Source organism: Sphaeramia orbicularis, chromosome 6 (assembly GCF_902148855.1).
Source record: "Sphaeramia orbicularis chromosome 6, fSphaOr1.1, whole genome shotgun sequence".
In the NCBI taxonomy this organism is placed as follows: domain Eukaryota; kingdom Metazoa; phylum Chordata; class Actinopteri; order Kurtiformes; family Apogonidae; genus Sphaeramia; species Sphaeramia orbicularis.
Genome location: NC_043962.1, coordinates 24,475,208 through 24,497,686, shown reverse-complemented (window position 1 = coordinate 24,497,686; position 22,479 = coordinate 24,475,208). Strand labels below are relative to the sequence as shown.

The following is a 22,479-nucleotide window of genomic DNA, read 5'->3' as shown; positions in this document are numbered from 1 at the left end:
GAAGGGGGGCTCTATAATGTCAGTCCACAGTCTCTCATAGGTATGCAGGTCAAATGAGATCTGCTGATGGTGAAGGCCATCAGCATGACATATGATTTACTTTAATGTCAAGGGAGAATGCAGTGATGTCCAAGGATGAGGGCATTGGAGGACATCAGTGTTGTCCTTTGACTTGTGACCTGCCTGTACACAAGCACTAATACAGTTATACTGTCTGCAGTGTTGAATCAGGATTATGACATCCATTGTCACTTTTACTTTGATCTGCATCACCTTCCCTTTCCTCAGTCTGACCTCTTCCTGCCCTGACCCTAAGGACCCAATTAGGAATCCTTTTAGCATAAACTTAATAATATAGGAAATACACAGACACATTCACACACACATACCTGTGTAAAGTGTCTACTGTCACATATACTGTACATGCACACACACATACACTTACACAAATGTTAAAAGTGGGAGGGACCTAAACTGGACAAGCCCCGTGACACCCCTCCACCCCCCCACCCCCCCATGACAACAATCAACAGAGACAGACAGACTGTAAAGGAGAGCAGAGAGAGACAGCACACTAGAGAAAAGACAGTTCTAAGTCTTACCTTAAGAGTACTGCAGAGGAGCCGATGAAAGGGAAACCCTCATGACTGGAGCTGTCTCTGCGTCTCTGTCTGTCTGTGTTTATCTCTCAGCTGTGGGGACAGGCACTGAGCCCCAGAGGCAGCGGAGCTCGGAGTGGAGCAGCAGCGCTCGGCACACTTTACAGGCAGAGAAAGCAGTAGAGCCGCGCAGCCCCCGGGCCCGTCCACTCACACTCTGCCTTCTGAGGATGAAAAGAGAAGACTTCATTACCAGCTGCAGACCACGCCTCCAACCCCTTCAGTCACCCTCCTCCCAAGCCCTCTCTCCCTCCCTGTCTTGCTCCCTCCTCCTTCACTACCTCCCCGCTTCCCTTCCACAGTCCCAGCCAGTAGCACGCTCCAGGGCCTGTCCCAGCCAAGAGAGGGGGTGCAGACTGCCAAAAAAAAACCCTCCCATCTCACTGCCTGCCAGTGCTGTGCAGTGCGCTGAGAGAGAGAGATGGAGAAACACTGAGATGGCATATAGCATATGGTTCGAATTCGCAAACTGTTATTTGTTTGTTTTGAAAATTTTAATTCCATATACAGCCTCAGAATTGTTTCAGATTAACAGCTGTGCCAGTAAAACACTTGAAAATGCAATAAAAGTGCAAAGTACAGCCAGTGTGTGTTTGTAAAAATGAGGTAGGGGGGGTGTTAAATGAGTATGAAGTAATACGAAGAAGGAAAACAGAAGGAGGAGAATTAAATTTGGAATAAGTGCGGAGAATGTGAGGCAGCAGAGATTCACTTCAGAGAGAAGGGAAGGACACAGACAGGCAGGCAGACGGAAAGAAAAACACAGACACGCTCAGAGAGGGAGGGACAGACCGAGACGGGTGATCAATTTGACAGTTTTAGAGAGAAAAATAAAAAAGACATTTAACCACGGGCTGATGGAAGGTCTAATTAAGACTTACAGCAAGAAAGATCACATCAAAAGACTGTCTCGTACAAAAAAGTATGTGTGTGCGTTGGGGGTGGGGAGTCTGCCTCTGTGTGTTTGTGCATCTATAAACCTGTCTCTGAGGCCCACAAACTTTTCACATGCTGCTTCCTCCATCAACACCCTAAATAAGGATGACAATTTTTGTCCATCTTCAGACTGCGTTCTGTCTTTTCTTCCCCCCCCTTGTGCTCATTTTCTCTGCCTTTTCTTCTTATGCCAAAGTGAACTCTCTCCCCATCAGACAGGGAAAATAGGCCTAAAAGCACTAGCTGTTTACTGTCTGTAATTATGAGGGGCTGGGTACACTCAAACCAGGCAGCTCTGCACCCTGCCCCCATGTGCCACCACACACAAATCTTACTCTAGTATGACTGCCAGTTTAAACCAGGTCATGGCACAGAAAGAAAGGTGCAAAGTGAAAGAAGAAAATTAAAAACAGTGAAGTCTAAAGTTTGCATTTACTTGTAATTAAGAAAAAAAAAGTTGGCAAGGAGAATTTCCTCAACTTTGGGAAAAGGCAGTTGTGTATTATAAACACAAAATAGCATAAATTCTTCAAAGCAGTGATTTCCTAAGACTCTGAAAGATCTCATTTGCTGGTGTGCATTTCGGGTCAAGCTTCAGTTCATAGCCTGACAGTTAGGCCTGAATCCAGCTGAAAATTAGAAAGAGGCATCACCACAGCGCATCTCTACATCCTCCAGTACTGCCACTCCTTCATATGGTGTCCCATTTTAAGTATTTTCACAAAGGTTGACTTCATGTGAGGTAATACAAGTCTAAAGCACACATAGTTGGAACACAAGAAAAATACCTTATTGAACAGTGAAGAAAAACAAAAAGAAATGCGGAAAAATCTGCACATCTGCATGATGTATGAAAGGGAGAAAACTTTTCTGCCCATGATGAGGTAAGCAGGGATTAAAACAGATCTTTGGCAATCTTCCACACCAACATTAACACCTACACAGACCCTCTCTGCGGCATAATGGTGTCAAATTTACACAGGTCCACAAAACAGTACTTAAGGTTATGGGCTGCCTTCATTGTAGGCTGTGAAAGCCAGGGCTGGGGCTGGGGTTTGAGACGGATGGAGTGGGTTGGTAAAGGGCTGACAGAGGAGGGGAGACAAACTCATTTCTGTACACTTTATTGCTAAGGAACACTAATCCTCCAAACCCAAAGACATGGACAGCCCTTCTGCGCTGCTTTATGTCTTTAATCTGGGGCTTTAGCAACAGATAAAAGACTAATCCAACATCTGAAAGCTGCTGTTTATTTACTGTTGGCTGTGTAACTAAAAATTGTCATTACCACAACAATAGTAAATAGATCAAAAATAGCACAAAGTGGCCATATAATAAGGAAAATTAGACCAGTAATGACATGCTCACTGTCACACTTTGCTGTAAAAAAAGAAAAGGGTTTGTGTTTCAGGATTGAAAACTGAGGACTGAGGTGGATTTTATTGTAAGGGTGCCATACTCAGTCTGACCACTAGGGGCTGAATTGAGCTGCAATATAAATACAGTACATTTATACTTTCATACAGCATCTTCCTCAATCTGCTTCTTGTGTTTCTGTACCACTTAATTTGACAGCTAGGGCTACTATACTAAGCTTACAGCTCCCCTTTAACGACAAAATAACCACATATTTTCTTTTTATCATTTTTCTTTGCCCGTGATATACTGTACAATCTGCAAAAAATTCACCAGGAAGATTAGACTCTTCTATTGATATTTCCGTTATCGTGGCATTTCTGCAGATTCCTGTGTCTGTAAACCAAATGTAGTCTGAAAACATAAACAAACACAGACTATCATCTGAATGACACATGGTTTTTGGTGAAAAACTCTGTTTATCACAAACACCAGATAAGGATGAGAGCTCTTCACGTTTGAGGAGATTTTCATATAATCAAACGCCTCTTTGATTGTATAGGAAAAAAACAGACTAGGACAGATTTTTTTTAAAAGCAAGCATTATTATAACTCATTATCATAAACCGATACAACAACCTTGGCTTATAAACATCCTTCACACAGAGCGAAAAAGGAACACCAGCATCATCTCAAAGGAACTTCAGATTACAGCAAAGCAAAAACAGGCGCTCTCTGTGTTGGATTTCAAAAGCCACAGAAAAAAACCTGACTGTCAGACATCAGACACATTTGGCAAAACACCAGAAGAAAAGGGAAATGCCAAACTACTATGTTATAGGAGAGAATAAATATTCTTAATAACTATACAAAATGACTACAAAAATAGTTTGTGGTAAGGCTGTATATGCATGTAAGTAAATTCAGTTGGACAATACAATTCAAGACAGCTTGAATCATATTAGGCTTTAGGACTGAGTCTCAGGTTGTTGTGAAATTGAAATTTCACTCTTAACAACCTGAATTGAAAGCAGAGTTGGGACAGATGGGAAGAGAGGGGACTTTCTGTGTTCTTAACACAGAAATCCCTTGTGACATATATCAAAGTAAAAGAGCCTTAGTTTGCCTCCTCGACATTGCCAGGGTGAATATGGAGATTGTTTAAGCCAGCCCCGAGGCCTGTGCCTATCCGGACACCAATGCCTTGTGTTGTACTACTCTAACCAGGCATTTTTAGCTCATATCACTCATAAAAATATTTGTACTTCACCCATATTCATATATCCTCAATTTCCAAACTATTTATACCTGCACTGCATTTTTGGTAGAAAAATCATATAAAACACCAGTGCAAAACATGTAAAGTTTTTAATGACTTCAGAGTATTTTAACCTCCCAAAGGAAGTAACACCTGGGTCAAAGAACTAATTAAACTGTGACCTTTTAAAATAAATATAGCCATAGGAAAACCTTGCCAGCACTCCCCCTTTCCTTAATCTGTACAGTAGCGTCTCTTTCTTCTGAAAAATACTGAAACACATCTATGTACTGCTGGTACACTCATACATTTGTCCAAACCAGAACTGCTTCCTGAACACAAGTATCTAAGCTGCTGAGGAAAATATTGAGCTTCAGGTCTGTACCAGCTTGACATACCTATAGCATAACATTGCTGGTGTGGTATATTAAGTGTGATGTTTTCTTCTAGGCTGTTAACTTATATCTGCATTCAGATTTTACCACAGTTGCCAAGAGGATGTACCAGGGTCATTTGGGGCTATACTGCTGCCACACCCCAGTGAAAGGCCCTTCACCACCAATGCTACTGTAACTCTCAATTAAGGGTACTGTGGTGGCTGTGTTGCATGACTAGACTGCAACACAGCTGAAGTGACAAAACCATTATCTCAAGAATGTACAACAGGAATATAGTGTTCTCTGGCAGTTTGCAATAGAGGGCCTGCAGTTGCATTGTGTGTTGATTCAATACAGTTTCTCAGTTCCAGTTGGTGCAGTCAGACAAGAAAAGGCTATTGAAAAGTGAGACTGTGGGTTTCAGTACAGACAAAGGTGATGGTGGCTAACCAAAATGGTTAAAACACCCCTCTCTCTCTCTCTCTCACTCTGCCTCTGCAGCTTTTGGGCTCTGAAACTCTGGGGCCTCAGTTCTGGGAATTTCACACCTACGATGGTCATGACCAGTGAGCAGAGCCCATCACACCCTGGTGTGCCATTTCTGACCCAGAGAGCCCACCAGCCACGAACACATGCTCTCCCCCAGGGCAAACATGGGGCACCCCAGCCAGTGTAGACTTAGCAGCTTGGCGATGTGTACTCGCCCCGCCATGTGGACCGGGAGTGATGATGTTCCCAGGGAGGCAAGGTGTTGAGGGGTTTTGTGCTGGAAGGAGGTGGGACAGGTTTGGGAGGTTAGAGGTGAAACACCATGAATTAAGTGGAGAAGACCCATCTTTATGTTCCTATGGTGGTGTCTTTAGTTTTAAAACAGCTTGTATTTCCTATAAGAATAGTTCTATAGAGTAAAATATTACTTCCTTCAGAAATCTGAATCTCCATGAGCACACTGATTCACCTTTTGCAAAAGCCATTGATAAAAGGAGTCTTATTTTTATTGCATTCTGTCAAGCATGTTTTTCATCAACGAATAATCTATAATCTATCTATGCACAATATAAATATATCTGACTTGATTGATGTATTTATTTCAAACATGAATGTCAAACAGAAGAAGATAAATAAACAAAACACTTAAACATAAGACATATAATACATATTCGAAAAAGAGTGAGAAGAAGTACAACTTATAAACTCCCACCCCTTCTCCTTATATAATTAATAACAGTAATAATTATTTTAATAAATTAATCTAGATTCCAGTTATTCTGATATTGAAGAGTCCTCCAGTGGCTGGTTAATATGATGCCTCAGCAGATATAAGCACAATGTTGTTAAAAATTTTTATTTACTTATTTTTTTTAAGGTCCATTGTAGTCTTTCAGTGGCTAAATAAGGAAATCTAGCTACGCATACTTTATTTTTTTTCTTAATATAAGATGATTTTAATATACTTAAGAATATTTGGCTTCTTTTTAGTAGAATGTGTGGTATTTTTAACTGCCAGAGCCTTCATGAGTGCTTTGTTTCACTTGTGTTTTATTTATCCAAAATTTGAGAAATTACACTTTCAAGCCAGGACACCTACCTCTGTTTACTTAGTAATCATGTTTACATAGTAATCATTAAGGATCATAAGAGTGGTTACTCAGGCTAAACTCCAGCTAATGGAGGATAGCTGATTCCAAATGTCATTTATGTCTGAACATAGGACAGTGACAGAGTTAAATATTGAGATGCATATCAACGTTTCCTGTTTGGGTTCCATCTTCCGCTGTCTTTATGCTGTTCAATCAAAGCATGTGCGTTGAAATAGAGATGGATGGATAGAGCTGCTATTGAACTGTTACAGAGCCACAGTAGAGCAAACACAGATATGCCCAGCCCTCATCTGCACAAATAGGCCTTTCAATCCATCTACTCACTTTTGTCCCATCAATACTTCACTCTTCAGGGAGACCAAAGCCACCAAGTCCAACCTTCCCTCCTTGCCCCCTCCAAACACACAGAGAGGTGAATGGTGTCTACTGTACCTTCCACCATTCCCCTCTCTGTGGGGTAGAACACACTCTGACAGGCCTGTATTTATGGCTGACCGGAGTCATGTTGGAATGAATCATGAAAAGGACCAAAATCATCTTGCTGGATGTTCATTTATACTGAGCGTTGGTCAGCTGTGCTGGTCTGCGTGTGTGGCCTTTGCAACCAGAACTGGGATCGTACGAGTGTGAATGTGTGGGAACAGAAGATAAACCCTGTAATGAGCAACCATGTTTATTATCCCTTTTTTATTATCCGTTGCTGTCTGTAAGGATGAACTTTCTCTTTGTGGAACATGTGTTTCTGTCCACAATACTGATGTCAGGTCATTTGGTAATTGATTTAGTAAGGTCCACCATAATGGCTAGTATGCTAAAAAAGGATACACTCAGAATATACTTTAAAACAATACGCCATATTAATCACTAGTGTGAACTATCTTGTATACTGGCCAAGAAAAGATGTGATTCAACTGTGAAGTAGTAGTCAAAATATGTCATCCAAGTTGTAAAAATGTATCTTTAACAAAAGTTTAATCAAAGTTCACAGGATTCTTGTTTTAGTTACATAAATCAATTGAGTATATTCACCAGTTCAGGAGAATAGAAACGAATAAAATAGAAATAGAATCAACCTGCCCTTCAGTCATTAGTACTAAGATTATATAGTATTTACAAGGTACTGTACATAAATTATTAGTCTTCAAGGAAGCAAGCAGTAGAATTCACATAGTTAAAGAATAATCTTATGACTCATTCACTGCGATGAAGGCTTTGGACGAGTTCAACCCTGATCTGTTGAGAAATCAAGAAGTTCTTCATGAATTTCTAATGTTACACAAGCGACATTATTGATCATCATAGTTTTTTTGTAAGTCACTCACATCCAGGGTATACGCATCCCTCTGAATCCTTCACTGTGCAGTATCTCAGTGGGTGTGTGGTAACAATGGGAGCCGGGGTGAGCTAAGGCAGACTTCTCTAGTCCTTCTCCACATAAACCTTTAATATGAGGCCTCCTCAGCACCAGTCGGCCATCTAAAGGCACTGTACCCTGTAATTGACCTTAAAAATACTTTCCGTGGAGGTCGGCCGCCATGTCATTGGCCTTCGGCCCAAGCGGCGGCCGCATCTACTCAGCCCAGAGGAGCCTGGGAAGGCCTCAGAGGGTATATTTAGTGGCGTTGTCCTTTGAGTGGAGCAGGAGATGGAGATAATGCCAGTCTGTGTATAAAACCACTCTGCCGCCCACGAGTGGGCCTCTCACAGGCACATTTCCCTCTCCCACGGGGATGAGTTCCCTGAGGTCAGGGGTTGGCTACATGCTAACAGGTGACACTGACTCTGTCTCTCATATGAAGGAAAGGATCAGCAGTGCTTCAGCTCTGTAAAGTAGGCCTGTTGGCACTTTAGACATATCTGCCAGAAGATATTAAAGGTATACAAGGTGAAGAAACATTCATGTCATTTGATCTGATATTTCAGATTAGAAAGTGATCTTGTCATTTACTGATAAACATTAAATAGCCAGTTATGATGATATGTATGAAACTGCAGCTAAACAACCTGAATGTTGTGAGTATTTTGATTAGGAAGAGATCAAATCTGAACAAAAGCAAATCATGAAAAAATACTTCTCACTTGTAACTTGCATCTAACTTGTAAGTATTTTGATTTTCCTAGGTAGTGTTTTTACCAGAACCCTGACTTATGTCTCTTCACACATTTTACAAAATAAATTCACCATATAAATATATATAATACATAAATATCAATATAAACTGGACATGATTTGGGACAGGGGAGATAAACTGTGATTTGAGCATCTCCAAGTAGGCTTCTTAAGTTAATAAATATAAACAACAACAACAACAATAATACTATAGTAATTATAGATGAGAAGAGTCCTAATATAAATAAATTCTATTACATAATAACAATGTCCTCTATTATTACTCGTTGATTATTGATGAATTTATTCTTTGATTCCATTATTTGTACAAACTGCACTACCTTTACCTTTATTAAATCACATTTTAGTATGTTTTGTTAAAAACACAGTTACCATGCCAAGTACCTAGACAGTTTTTCAAAGTTTTGTAAATGGCTAAATGTAGCCTTCCTCTTTCAGATGTTAAAGGTTTCTGTTTGCAGGGTGTTTCAAATGCTGTTCATCTATTTGTCCAAACACTTCAGTTGGAGTGTGCTGTTGGCTTGCTGTCACAAATATCTACCATAACATTCCTGCTGGTTTCTGTTAGAGACTCCTGTCAGGGGCATCTGCAAAGTAATTTATGATTTCTTTCAAGAAAGATTGTTGTTGGTGATAAATCACATTTATCCTCTGTCACAATGAAAACTGCAGTTTACGCTAGAACAAAAACAAAGGAAAAGTTCATATCCATCCTTTTGACCTACGAATACAAACGAGAAAACTCAAAGCATCTTCAGATATGAGTACAGTTACATCTTTTCATTTGATGTGAGTCCTTTGACGACCTCTAACAGTAAATCATTCCTATAAAACAGTGTAGCCTTCATTCCTAACTGAAGTTATAAGCAAGCATAGCAACAAGCACGCTCTGTTTGACTTGGTGCCACTGGTCATTGATATTATGTAATAGTCATATATCTACGTCTTGTCCCTCTGAGGCTCCTGTATATCTGACTGTATAACCAAGTAAAGTTTCAGTTCAAATCAGTAATGGCTGACAGTGAGAGCAGATGGACCAGTGTTTACTCTTCGCGCACACAATCACACCTTTAAATGCCTCTGAATAGCAGTGAGTGAGGTTGCAGTCACTTGTGCCTCCATCTGCTCCTTACCACTGGAAACCACAAGCTTTGGCATGCTGAAGCCACACAATAAGCCAGCTTGACTCATTTAACTATAGATTTCATGGCCTCCAGCATTGTACACATGAATCATATACAACAAGAAGGCACTACTTTGACTGTGCCCTTAAATCATTCAGAATTGTTTAAATACTGCCATAAAGTAAAGAATTCTTTATATATTTTTTGATATCCTATCATCTCCAAATCTGTACTTAGAGGATCTTTTGATTGTCAGTGGTTATTGTACATGCACAAAGTCAAAAGGATAGCAGGAAACAGCACAAAGAAAAAGAAAAAACACACTCCACCAGAGACATTGCCCCTGAGTGTAAAATCTTGTCCCAACAATAATAAACACTTTTGATCTTGTGTATAAAAGAACGGCTACAGAACTAGATAGACCGGGGGTTCATGTGCTCACCGTGGTCACGATGACAGATCTGTCGACCACTCCTTGCCCATCTGGGCTGCCGGTGGCACTCTGCCTGCTCTCTGAGGACAGCGAGTTCAGGCCAGTAATTTAGTTCAGATGAGGTAAAGCAATATTTCCAGATTAATACGAGCCATATTCCTTTAGAACTGTCCTTTCTTTCTTCTTCTCCTTCCTGCATTTTTTTTTTTTTTTTTTACATCTTACATGTCCAAAAACATCTGGCAGAGGATAAAAGGAAGAAGTAGAAGTGAAAAAACAAGAGACATACAGAGGAGAAAGATGTTTTATACTTTGTGTGGCAGACGTACATAGCAGTATGACTTTTTCTGACAATGTCTGAAAGTCCTGTGATGTAATTTCATTGGACATTGTATTTTGTAGAGCAAGGGAAATATATGTTTGTGGTCTATGCTTGGATCTTTCTGCATTTTATGTTATGAGTGGGTAGATTTACGCACTACTGCTCATCCATTCATCACTTTTATGTCACTAAGAGACACTGAATGAGTTAAATAAGCTTCTCAGTAGCCCTCCATTGCTACTAGGCAGACGCTGTGAATCCTTAAATAGCTGGCACTGAACCAACTGTCTAGTGCAAGTTAAAAGATGCTTCATCCTACCTCAAGCGCCATTTTTATGATAACACACCTGAAAATAAAAATGTGTCTGGCTTTCTTAAGAACTTAATGTAAGGTGCATCACATCATACCAGAATGAGTTTGCAGCTGTGATTAGTCTGGCTTGGCAGCGGTGTTAGTAGTTGAGATTCAGGAAGTCACAGCTGTCTCCGTCCTGCAGCTGCTGACTGAGCATGGGACTGGTGAGATAATCAGCCTGTACTGATGATACCGAGTCTCTACGGCATTTGAAAAGCAGCATCTAAATACATTATTTCTGCCACACAGTATTTGGGTTTGCAGGAAGATGCTAAAACCATAGATTTACTGGAAAACTGGGCAGCTGGCTGGCTTTGCTGCTGGAGCAGAGCCAGCTGGATTAATGGGAACCTCACATACCAAGGCTTTCATCAGCTGGCTATTTCGTTAATATACTTGGAAAATTGGAGATTAATCGACTGTCTCCCAATAGTTGCTGGAACAATGCTTCGGATCTATAGTCCCTTTGCAGTGTTCCCTATAGTCTTCAGTTATGTTCCAGAGGATGTTCTGACATTCATTCATGTACACAGAATCAAATATTGGCAGTTGTTGTAGTCTCATAGGGGAAGCATGTCAAAGAAGGACTGGTGATTGACAAACAGTAATTGTAGTTTCTCCAGGGCTGTGATTATTTTATGGTTTTCTTATCCTAAAGTAACCGTAGAATGTCACTGTGTTCCTGCCTTGTAAGCAGGACCTGTGGCTGCATGCCACCCACTAACCAATTCTGCTGATCACCGCTGGGCACATAATGAAACAAGCATTTAACTCCCGCTTGTGCTGCTGTGTTTCTGATGTTTTTTCTGGATCGGTTGTCTCAACTATCTCCCACACTGCACTGCTGTGATGTCATGACTGGCAGGGGACGGTTCACCCGCAGTGCTTGAATGGTACAATTGAACAGCAGATTTGAAAGAAAACGTAAAATTAGTGGTGACTCATCCCTGGCCACCATGTTATTATAAAATTTCTTCACCAGCGATGATTTCAATCAATTTGAAGTTCCATGAAATCAGACCAAAAAAGCCAAAACTATGTGACTGTATCTGAAAGATGGAAAAGTTTTTTTTTGTTTTTTTTGTTTTTTTTATGGCCATGTTTCGTTCGCATTCTATAGCTCATTTTGGAAGTAAAAAAAGGGGGTTAAAAGTTTGAACGGGGAAATACACATGCAAGACATTTGACAGAATAAAATGCCTCTTTAAATAACAACCAAAAGTCAGTAACCCTCTGTCCATCAAAGGCCACATTTCCACTACCCTGTAATTTGTAATATGAGGTGTCATTAGAAACATGACAAGGATATTTCATAGTTATAAAGAAACACTGACAAAGAGCAAAGTAAGGTGGAAAATTACTAGTTTTACAGCACCATTCGGTAAGGTTTATGGAGAGGGAGGAAAACTTCAGGAGCAGCTAAAGTTCATAGGTCACACCTACATCTACAGTTACATCAGAGGATTGGGAATCATTTCAACAATACCCTGTAAATCCCACATCTAAATTTCCGTCAGCGGTGTGCATTTTAATTCAACAAGCAGTTGCTTTTAATAATCTGTTCACTTCAGCTCACGTCCTCCATCACATGTTGTGCCTTTATGCAGAAGTTGACAGTACGCAGAAGACAGGAAACATTAATGTCACAGATGGAAAAATTGTCTCCAGTTCATAGTCACACTTCTCTTAATGCTTCCCAGCTTAATTTGTCTTTCAGTTCTATTTCATTTTAACCTCTCCTGCAACAGTGTGAGCTAAATGTATGACCAGGGTCTACATGATGCATGAGCACATTTCTGTTGAGGTAGCTAGCCAGTGCACGTTTAGCCTGGCGGAATGCAGCCCTACATTTCTGAGCTTGCTGAGATTTATGTGACTGCTGTGGGGCTTGCATGTGGCTAACAGATGGTGGCATCCTGATCCTTTTTCCTCCCTCAACACATCACTGCTTACTCTATCCCCCCACCACGGGCTGCTGCTCTTTTCTTCTGTTGTCTGCCACCTTAGTTTCTCTGTCACTTCTGTACTTAATACTACAGTTTAACACATGGTTACTTGTGGCAATCTGTGGTTATTACACACTCGCAATTACTCAATGGGCTATCAACACCAGCTTCTGTCCACACTTCACCCCTGCTTTAACAGAGTCCAAATAAAAACAACACTTGAAGCCTTCAGTGCCTTCAGGCTCTCTATCTTCCTACACATACTGTACTTAAAACATGAGACACGCATGCACCTTTGACCTTACAAATATGCAAAATGCAATATTCTACGAAAGCCTTTCGAGTGTTTTGTTATCAGCCCCAGTTCTCTATTTGGAACTAGTCTCAAAGTTGTTTTCACTAGGGAATCCATGTACTTCAGCAGGAAATACAGTTATGGAAAAAGCTTTTTAGCCATCCTTAAAATTTTACACAATCTCAAAAAAAAAACTAGATAGATAGATAGATAGATAGATAGATAGATAGATAGATAGATAGATAGATAGATAGATAGATAGATAGATAGATAGATAGATAGATAGATAGATAGATAGATAGATAGATAGATAGATAGATAGATAGATAGATTTTTGTGTTTCCAAAAGTGTGGCTGCATCACACAGACACAAACATGCAAACAGTACAAATTTAAATTAACATGAAAAAACAACAAAACTAAATTAATGACTGTTTCACCATGTCATGCTCTGGATGTGTTTCAAGGGGAATTATCTTTCTGAAACATTCAGTTGTGACCTCAAGCACATGCAGAAGCAAGCATGCAGGTTTGGAGAATGGCACAATACTTGGCAGAATTCACTGACTTTAGGCTGTTTCTTAATGCAATATATCACAAATGCATGGGGTGTCCAGTTTTTTTTTTTCCACCATCGTAAATTTGGTGTCATTGGGCAAAAATTCCATAATAACTTGACAGTATATTCTAATTCAAGCCCTCTGAGAAGAAATAAAGCATAAAAGTAAACATAACATGGCTGAATTCAACACTTATCTTTGCCACATTGCTGTCCCTGGATGAGTACATATAGAAAACGACACAAAAACAGTCAAACCATTGAAACGAACAAATGCTGAAGGTGACAAATTCACAATACTGACATGATTCTACGATCTAGACCAGTGGTGTCCAATCCTGGTCCTCAAGAGCTACTATCCTGCATATTTTAGATGTATCCCTCTTCCAACACACCTGATTCAAATGATAAGCCTATCATTAAGTTCTGCAGAAGCCTGATAACGACTGTCAGGTGTGTTGGAAGAGGGAAACATCTAAAACATGCAGGATAGTAGCTCTCGAGGACCAGGTTAGGACACCTCTGATCTAGAGTCTGTGGCTCATTACATAAGCAAATAATGGCAGCTTCTCTAACTGTTATATTTTCGTTTTCCATAGTGCTATGAAACAGCATTGCATGTACTATTTCTACCCCTTGGCCAACTTTGGGCCAAAGGGGTATTGTAATCCTTTTGTCATCTGTCTGTCCATCTGTCTGTTTTTCCATTCAGTAACATAATCACATTATCTGGAGAATGCATTGACATCTCTACACCAAATCTATACTGTGGATGCAACTTGGCATGGAGCAGAAGCCTATTGAAAATAGATGACCTTGAACTACTTTTTCAAGGTCAAATGGCCTTGTGCAGTTTTAATATCTGAGTACTTTCAAATATAAATATGTATGTGATAAGTTATACATAAAGACAATCTAATCTAAATTATAAGGCAGTAACTTTCAACAGAATCTTTCACTATAGTTGGCCGAGAGGTATTAAAAGTGTGCTGCATGTTATGTTTATATTTAGTCCATACTTAGCAAAGACATAGTGCACTGCAGAAGTAGGCATGCAGGTATAAATTCAGTTTTTGTTTTTTTTTTTTTTTTTTTTTACAAATGTTTCCTGCCATTTCTTGGGACACTGCATGAGCATTGTGTAGCATAAAGGATGCCAGACTGAATCATAACTATAACTGCTCCAGTGAAATATTGCGATATTTTTGACAGTAGGGCTGTATATTAATTTTTATCTACATTGTGCCTTTGTAAAATACACTGAAATTTCTTGATATTTATGTGGATTGAAACATGCATTTATGAACACACACATGCCCCATTTACATGACATTGTTTCACCCAAAAACACAAATTATTATCTTTGTCGTGTTGGATTTTTAACTAAATAAAGGAGTCAAAATGATCCACATTTACACTGGAATGCTGAAAGGACTGAAAATGCTGTAGCATGCATGTCAGGCCGGTGGTTTGTGATGTAACTTTGTAGTGATACACCCCATGTGATCACTATGTGTTCCCCCACAGACCAGAAGAAGCACAGCCAACTGTTATTGCTGTCATGTGGTTCATGCACAACAATTTGAAAGAAAGTGTAATGCGTAAAGCGAAGTGTGACATCAGCATTTTCACAAAAACACTGATACAGCAACAATAAGATAAGATGAGATAAGATGAGATAAGATGAGATAAGATAAGATAAGATAAGATAAGATAAGATAAGATAAGATAAGATAAGATAAGATAAGATAAGATAAGATAAGATAAGATAAGATAAGATAAGATAAGATAAGATAAGATAAGATAAGATAAGATAAGATGAGATGAGATGAGATGAGGTGAGGTGAGGTGAGGTGAGGTGAGGTGAGATGGTTATATTTGTCATTTACACATTCAGGTACATAGGAATTATTATACAGAGGTCTGTCAGAGTGCAAGTATAAAAGATTAAAAGATACAATCAAAATACAAGTCAGAGATATAAGCAGTGTAAAAGTATAAAAGCAGTGTAAAAACTATTAAAAGACAACAGCACAGTGACTTGTAATCAATATAATATAATATATAATAATATGTTTTTATGTTTTTATGTTTAATGTGTCAGGTAGGTAGGTACACATTTTGTCTTTTCATTCTATTTTCTTTTTAATCTAATTTATTTTTAGCTATTTACACTCTGCATTTATTTATCTATCTAGCTCTAAAAATAAATACTATCCACAATAGCTGTTGTATTTGACAAATATTCCACTTTGGAGACTGTATTCAAAAGTTTCCATTTTAATTCATCTAAACCAGTGTTTGTGTGTGAACTGGAAGCCAAAACACAACAACACCTTTGTGTTTAATCCTAAAACTATGTCGTGTAAACTGGACCCAAATTACGCACAAATCATTGTATACATTTGTAGATCTTTTTTTTTCTTGCATGCAGATTATGCAACACACATTTGTGACCACTGTGAGACTAATTTCTCTCCATGACTCACCTGCCAGTCAAAGCCACTCAGCGTATCTAATTAAATGCCAGTTAAAATGTCCATGTGGCACCAGAGCAAGTTTTAACAGCCATAAAACTCCAACCTATGAACACTCACCAGAGAACATTCACATAATCTAATAAAAATGTTGCCTCCCACACACCTTGAGTGTTACAGACAATGTTTATGTGCAGACACAGATACACAGACACAAATGTAATCAGATAAACACATGCATAGCCTACAGATGCAAGTGTTCCACTCTGCTAATCTAATCCCACTCTCAGAGTCTGGGAATGTACAGCTGTGTGGTTTGGTGACACACTGGGCACCCTGCCATGGGGAGTCACTTCGAGGTGTTCTGAGTCGTGTGCATGTGCGTGTGACATTCGAGTTCATCTGGTGCATGTGACCACAGAACTGCGACCACATGGGGTGAGAGGTTTTTACTATTGTGACAAGCACACGGATATACATAGACACACACTCAGGCCTATAAACACGACACCACACACGCACACACCTGCACATTTACACACACATACACACACACAGGAAAGGGAAGTTAAGTAGCATTAGTCACCGATGATGGAAATATTTGTGCACGCATCAGCATTTTCTTTAAAGATCATCTCTTCCATTCATTTATTCTAGCAAAGTGAACAAACATAAAGGAGAGCAAAGTAATACCGCATCATCCCCTTTTGTCTAAACTAAACACACTGGTAAGCACACTCCAAAAGTGAGTTCACTCCTGGGAAGACCTCATACACACCTGACAAATAAAGACTTGCCCTTTAGCTGAAACATGGAGTGGGAATATCAATTGTTTAAAAAAAAAACACAAAAAAGGGAAGCACTGAGGCCGGATCAAACATTAAAGCCAAAACCTTGGACAACAGCTATAGCGATAAGATTATTTTACACTTGTTTTGGCAGACACGTTTGTCAAGTGACTCATTTTCGCTCACATAAACACAAGTCAATATTGAATTCAGGTTCAACAAGTCACTCGAGGATAATTTTACATGTGGGAAAGTGAAGCAGGGGCTTACACCAAGCAAAGGTGGATGCCAAAAAGTGTTGAATCACAAATATAAACAATTTGTGATAAGGGCAAGACTTTATTTAGTAGTGGTGAGAGGAACAGGGTTGTTGTGTAGATGTGTGTATTCTCAACACACACCTGGATAATAGGAGTGCTGCTTCCAAGTGTAGCTTTAATATAGAGTTAAATGTGTGTATGAACCCATGTGTCTCAGTCGGGGATTATGTCTTTTCACTGTGTGTGTTAATTACTACCTTATCCTCTCGTGGCATTGTCGTGTGAACTCCCTGTATGAAGGCTTTGAACTATGAGACTGCACTGAAATCAGGTAAAGTGTTAGTAAAGAGACTTGCTCATCTTTCATAATGACCAGAGCTGGGACAGTACATACTAGTGATGGTCCGATCTGAATTTTTTTGCTTCCAATCTGATCAGATTTTTTTAGGATTAGTTCTGTTGATTTGACCTGATACCAACTTTTTACAATGAAATTTTGATTTAAATTTGGAGTCATTATTTATAGGTTATTATACTATTATTTTTCTTGAGATCACAATTGGGTTGAATATGGAACCTGAACTAAAACAAGTATGACACCTTTGACTAATAACTTTAGTATAATTTTTGCACTTTCCAGTTTCATACTGTGGGCCAAATTAGAACCTTTGACAGGCCGGTTTTAGCCCACGGGCTGTATGTTTGCCACAGCTGTAGCACGTCTATGGACAGGTCCATCCAGGTATTATATGGGGGTACATTCCGTGCCATACGTTAGTGATGCGCGGATCAGCGGGTTGAAAAAAACCCAACTTGCTCTTCACTACCGTATGTAACTCATAATGAGTATGCGCAGATCATAAAGTGAAAGTGAGACGCTTTACTAATCCCTCTAATTCTTGTGCAGCTCATTTTCCTTTTCCCTACCTTCAGAAACTTTAATTTGAGGGGGCAGGACATTTGTCCCCCCCCCCCCCCCCCCCCGACCAGAACAGGGCTCGGATTGGGATATCCCTAGTACAAACAAAAAAAAAAAAAAAAAAGACAAAAGTTGTACAACAGACAGATTGGTTAAAGCTTCAGGCAGGAATTTCAGTTCATTAAGTAAGTTATGTTTCTTCAAACACTTTAGTTGTCAGCAATATGTCCACGCCCCCCACCCAGGTGTACCCTAAGGTCTGAGAGGAAGTGTTACAAAGGGTTAAAGGTTACAGTTGCACAAATCACTGACTACATAACTTATATATAATGTAAATATAACGATTGTGATGTTGCATTTATCCATTTGTATAAAAAGAAATAGGTGATAATCACTTTAAACTCATTTACACTGTATATCAGAATTAAAAATGCAAGCATGTGAAAAAAAAAAATCATTATTATTTATGCCTTGAAGAGATTGCCATGGACAGAACAGATAAAATCAACCCTGACATTAGAGAGGTATTTCCCTCTTTAAAGGATGCACTCCTCTTTTTGACTCCTTACTCAACTACAACTGAACTGCTTTAAATCATTCCTCACCTTGTGAAGCAGCGAGAACATAAAAGAAGAACATGATACCGGGTATCCCCTCAGGGGTATTACTAGTGATATATATACTGTAAACCACAGCAAAAACACACTAAACAGCTCTAAACAAAGATTACAGGAGGGAGATGGATGATAAGATAGGCAAAAAGACTCATGTGGGAAGTAGGAATAAAGCCAAGGTAGGAAAATAAACATTCTTCATACCCATTAGTACAATATAATACATCAGATACAAAAATCACATCTATGAACCAGTACTGTATGGGTTCAGGTTTTACTTTCCCTAAACAGAGGAAATGCTTATCTTGGAGGACGTGCAAAAATGGCTTCAATGTAATACTTTGCTGTTGTTGGTGATAATTTTACTCTGTGCCAACTGCAGTGTGCCTGTGAGCTTTAATCCCATTTGTTTCTAATTTCCTGCAATTTACTACAATGGCACTTTTTTTTTTGGTCCAGCAGATCCTGACGCTGTGATGTCTGTCAGTGTGGAAAACAGGAACAAACAAATGACTGAGTGTCTTCCAATATTTCAGCTGGAGCATAAGACCAGCGCCCTGTGCTTTACACCCATTGAGTTAGATTGTCCACAGCTGTTTATCCTACAAACCCCCAGACCACCACATTATCCTACTGCTGCATGAAGCCATTGTTTTACAATCTTAGGCGCTAAGTAGAAGCCATTTACAGTGGAAGCTTGGTTAAATCTAATATTTTGCGTTGAGTTTTTGGCTGCTAATATTGCAGTGTTTTGTAACTATGTATTAAATTGTTTAATTTTAATGGGCCAATACTTCTCTGCAGCAAGTACTTGCAAGCCTAGTGTTCTATGAATATTTTCTTGGTTCATCTCCATGCCATAGGGCAGATATTTCCACTTTGTCTTGTGAACTTGGAACACCCTTAATATATTGTCTGAAATGCGGAAGCATGTCAATACATTTTAGCTGTGAGTTTTTTAGTTTTTGTGTAGAGGAGAGTACAGAGAAGCATGTGAGGGCTCGCAGTGTTGGCTTTTGCACTGTGTATCTTGTTCAGTGCATACATCTATCTCAATGTGCACAAACAAATGAAAGAGGGGTGGAATAATGTACACTTGGAAGATATCTTAAAGGTCTAGAGTGTAAAATTTAGGTGGATTTAAGTGGATATGATAATAAAAAAATAGAGTAAAATAATAATTATGTTGGATTTTTGATACTTTAGACTGAGCTATAGAGATTTTCAGAATCTCCTTTTTCACGTTTCATAGAGGGTGGCATCTAGTGTTAAGGTGCATTACCATCACCTACTACAGTGTGTTTCAGTGTGGACCACATTTAATTAAAAAGCCCACAACAGACAAAACAAAGTGTCTCTAATGGGTTGTTTCTGTTTTTTGCAGCCACTGTAGGAGAGGAGGATTCAGTGTGTTGCACTCTGTTACCTCATCACTGGATGCCATAAAATTTTATACACTGAACCTTTAAACAAATAATAAAACTTTAATTCAGAACACATGAAATTATGAGAAAAGCTGTCACAGTGACCACCACATAAGGAAGCACTTGAAAATTGCACTGTCTTCTTTGTAGGCCAGTTTCAGTGACATTCAACACACCCTCTCTGGTCTCCCTCGGGTCTAAAACTAAATGCATGGTTTTTCACAGAAATGTATCACAGGTTGAGTGTCCCTTCAAAATTTCCACCTTGGATGGCTCGAAGATTGATTATGTTGAAAGCTACAAGAATCTCAGTAAGATGAATGATGACCTGGGCAAATGAAAACGTACACAAACATCCCAATGTTGAACTACAGTCGTGGAAAAAAATTATTAGACCATCAAAAGTCATTAAAAACAATGGTCATGCAATCACGTACTAACTCTTGTGTGTATCATGTGACTAAAACAGACAGACAAGAAAACATGGAATGCCTAAAAGCACTGTTTTTGTCAGTACAATGCCATAGCTATTGATGTAAGAACTGAAGTGATTTTGGTTATTATCAAGAAAACCATGGAAAATGTCTAGATATCAGCTCTGAAATTAAACTGTTATGAGCTATTTTTGTTGTTATCATTATATTTGTCCAAACAAATGTACCTTTAGTTGTACCAAGCATTAAAATGAACAAGAAATTGAATAAAACAAGGGTGGTCTAATAATTGTTTCCACGACTGTAGACTAATATTCATATGTTTCTACCTTATGCAAATGATTATTTTGACAGCAACCTTACTCCATACTCTATCCAAATAATAATTCCAGATATTTTCCAGACTTTTTCAAAACTGTTTTTTTTTTTTTTTTTTACTTTATGTACTTTTATACATGCATGCATACTTTTTGGTTGAGATTGTACCTGTTGTGTGTAGCAGAAAAGTTCATTTTTAATGAATGTATGAATGAATGAATGCATAATGCGCAGCAAATTATGTTTCACTGACAGAAACATTTTCAAAACATATGAAAATCACACAAGTGCATAAATATCACTCATCATTTTTTCTGCGACTGTATGATGATGCAGCCTACTGGTCTTTCTCAAAGACTCTCCTTCATAAAATTGGATGTTATTTACTACGCTGTTATCTGCTTTGTAACTGGAGCTTCATGTAACACTCACCACAGCTCACTGTATTCTCTACTGTACTGGCCATCACTCCACTACTGCAGACAAACTCACTGGTTTATGTTCATGTACAAAACTCCATCATGTCTACAGTCTCTTCTTAATATTCACAATAAAAATCACAGTCTGCCTTCTAGTAGCTTTCTTAATCTTTCATCCAAAAGCCTGTATTGTCGCTACACTATTCTGTTTCTTTTTTTTTCAATAATCTGCAACACCTTAAAGCATACCAGTCAGCAGCACAAACCCACTTGCTTTTAGGCGTCTGGTTCTTATCATATATCACCGTATATACTGTTATATTGTTTTTAGCCATTTACTTTTTTAACATATGTCACCATAAACTTCAGTGTTTACAGTTATGGGTCATTGGTTCAGCTCTGATACAGAAAAAAACTGACAGGAAGGTAGTAACAAACAGAGGGAAAAGAAGAAGAGGAAGAAAAATGAACAACATAGGAAAGAAGAGAAGCAGCCAGCCTCAGTGGTGGCAGTTAACTAATGAAAACTAATGAAAACCATACCACTGGCAGACCCACAGAGTCTATAAGGAAGGGAGTATGGGACAGAGGAGGAGAGGTAAGGTGAGGTAAAACGTCTGCAAGGCTGATATGGTTTTCATTTCAGCAGCATTTACTGGGCCACTGAAGCAGGCCAACACTGCTGTCATACTCTGCGCTGTCTCCCTCTTCTGTCACACCCTTCTCTTTCCATCTGTCCCACTGCTATTACTCTCAGGCTGAAGTTTTCTCTTTGGCTCTTAGTGACACCTTGAGACTTCTGCTCCTCTCTGTCAACAGCATCAATGCACACTAACTCCATGTCTAACATCCCACGTTCATTTGATTGTCTCAGTGGATTCTCTATCTGGCACCTTCAGTTCACAACCTTGTACACCTGGATTCCTGACCTCACTGCCGCCTGTAGTCTCATAAATCAATCAATTCTCCCATAAAGGTTTCAAAGGAATACCTGGTTAGTCCCTTGATAATGGCATATGATCTGAAATGTTGAGTGATGAGCAAATCTGGCAATAATTTTATCACATTTTGTTCCGTGAAATTGTAATTGTAGCTTTATGTGGGGATGGAGTGTGAAAGCTTTTGTAATGATGCAGGTCTTGAGAACAATTGAATATTTCGGTTGAAAAATAGCCAGTAGAATGTATTTTGTGTTAAATTAGCATGCGATGCACACAGGCAACATCTGATTTATGTCCTGCACACATGATAAAACAAGGTTTGTAGCCCTTCAGATTCCCATTTCCCCTGGGAGTGGAACACATATTGCATTAGTTTAGTTTCAAAACACGCATACATAAAAACCAGGCGTATGTACTGTACATGATATGAGCGTACAGAAGAGTAACCACGTGTGGGGCTGTGACAAGTGTTAGTCTGACCCTAACTACGCACTCACAACACTCATTTGCTCATCAAGACCTTCACAATGGCT

General features: G+C 39.1%; 1 protein-coding gene across 5 annotated transcripts in view; it reads right to left on the bottom strand.

Moving 5' to 3' along the window:
- The window catches only part of znf469 (zinc finger protein 469), a 227,596-nt gene that overhangs the window by 41,397 nt on the left and 163,720 nt on the right, over positions 1–22,479 (bottom strand). For all 5 annotated transcript variants that reach the window (XM_030137126.1, XM_030137128.1, XM_030137127.1 and 2 more), the window contains one exon: positions 603–823. The gene's annotated coding sequence lies outside the window, so the exon portion shown is untranslated. The remainder of the gene's footprint in view (positions 1–602; positions 824–22,479) is intronic.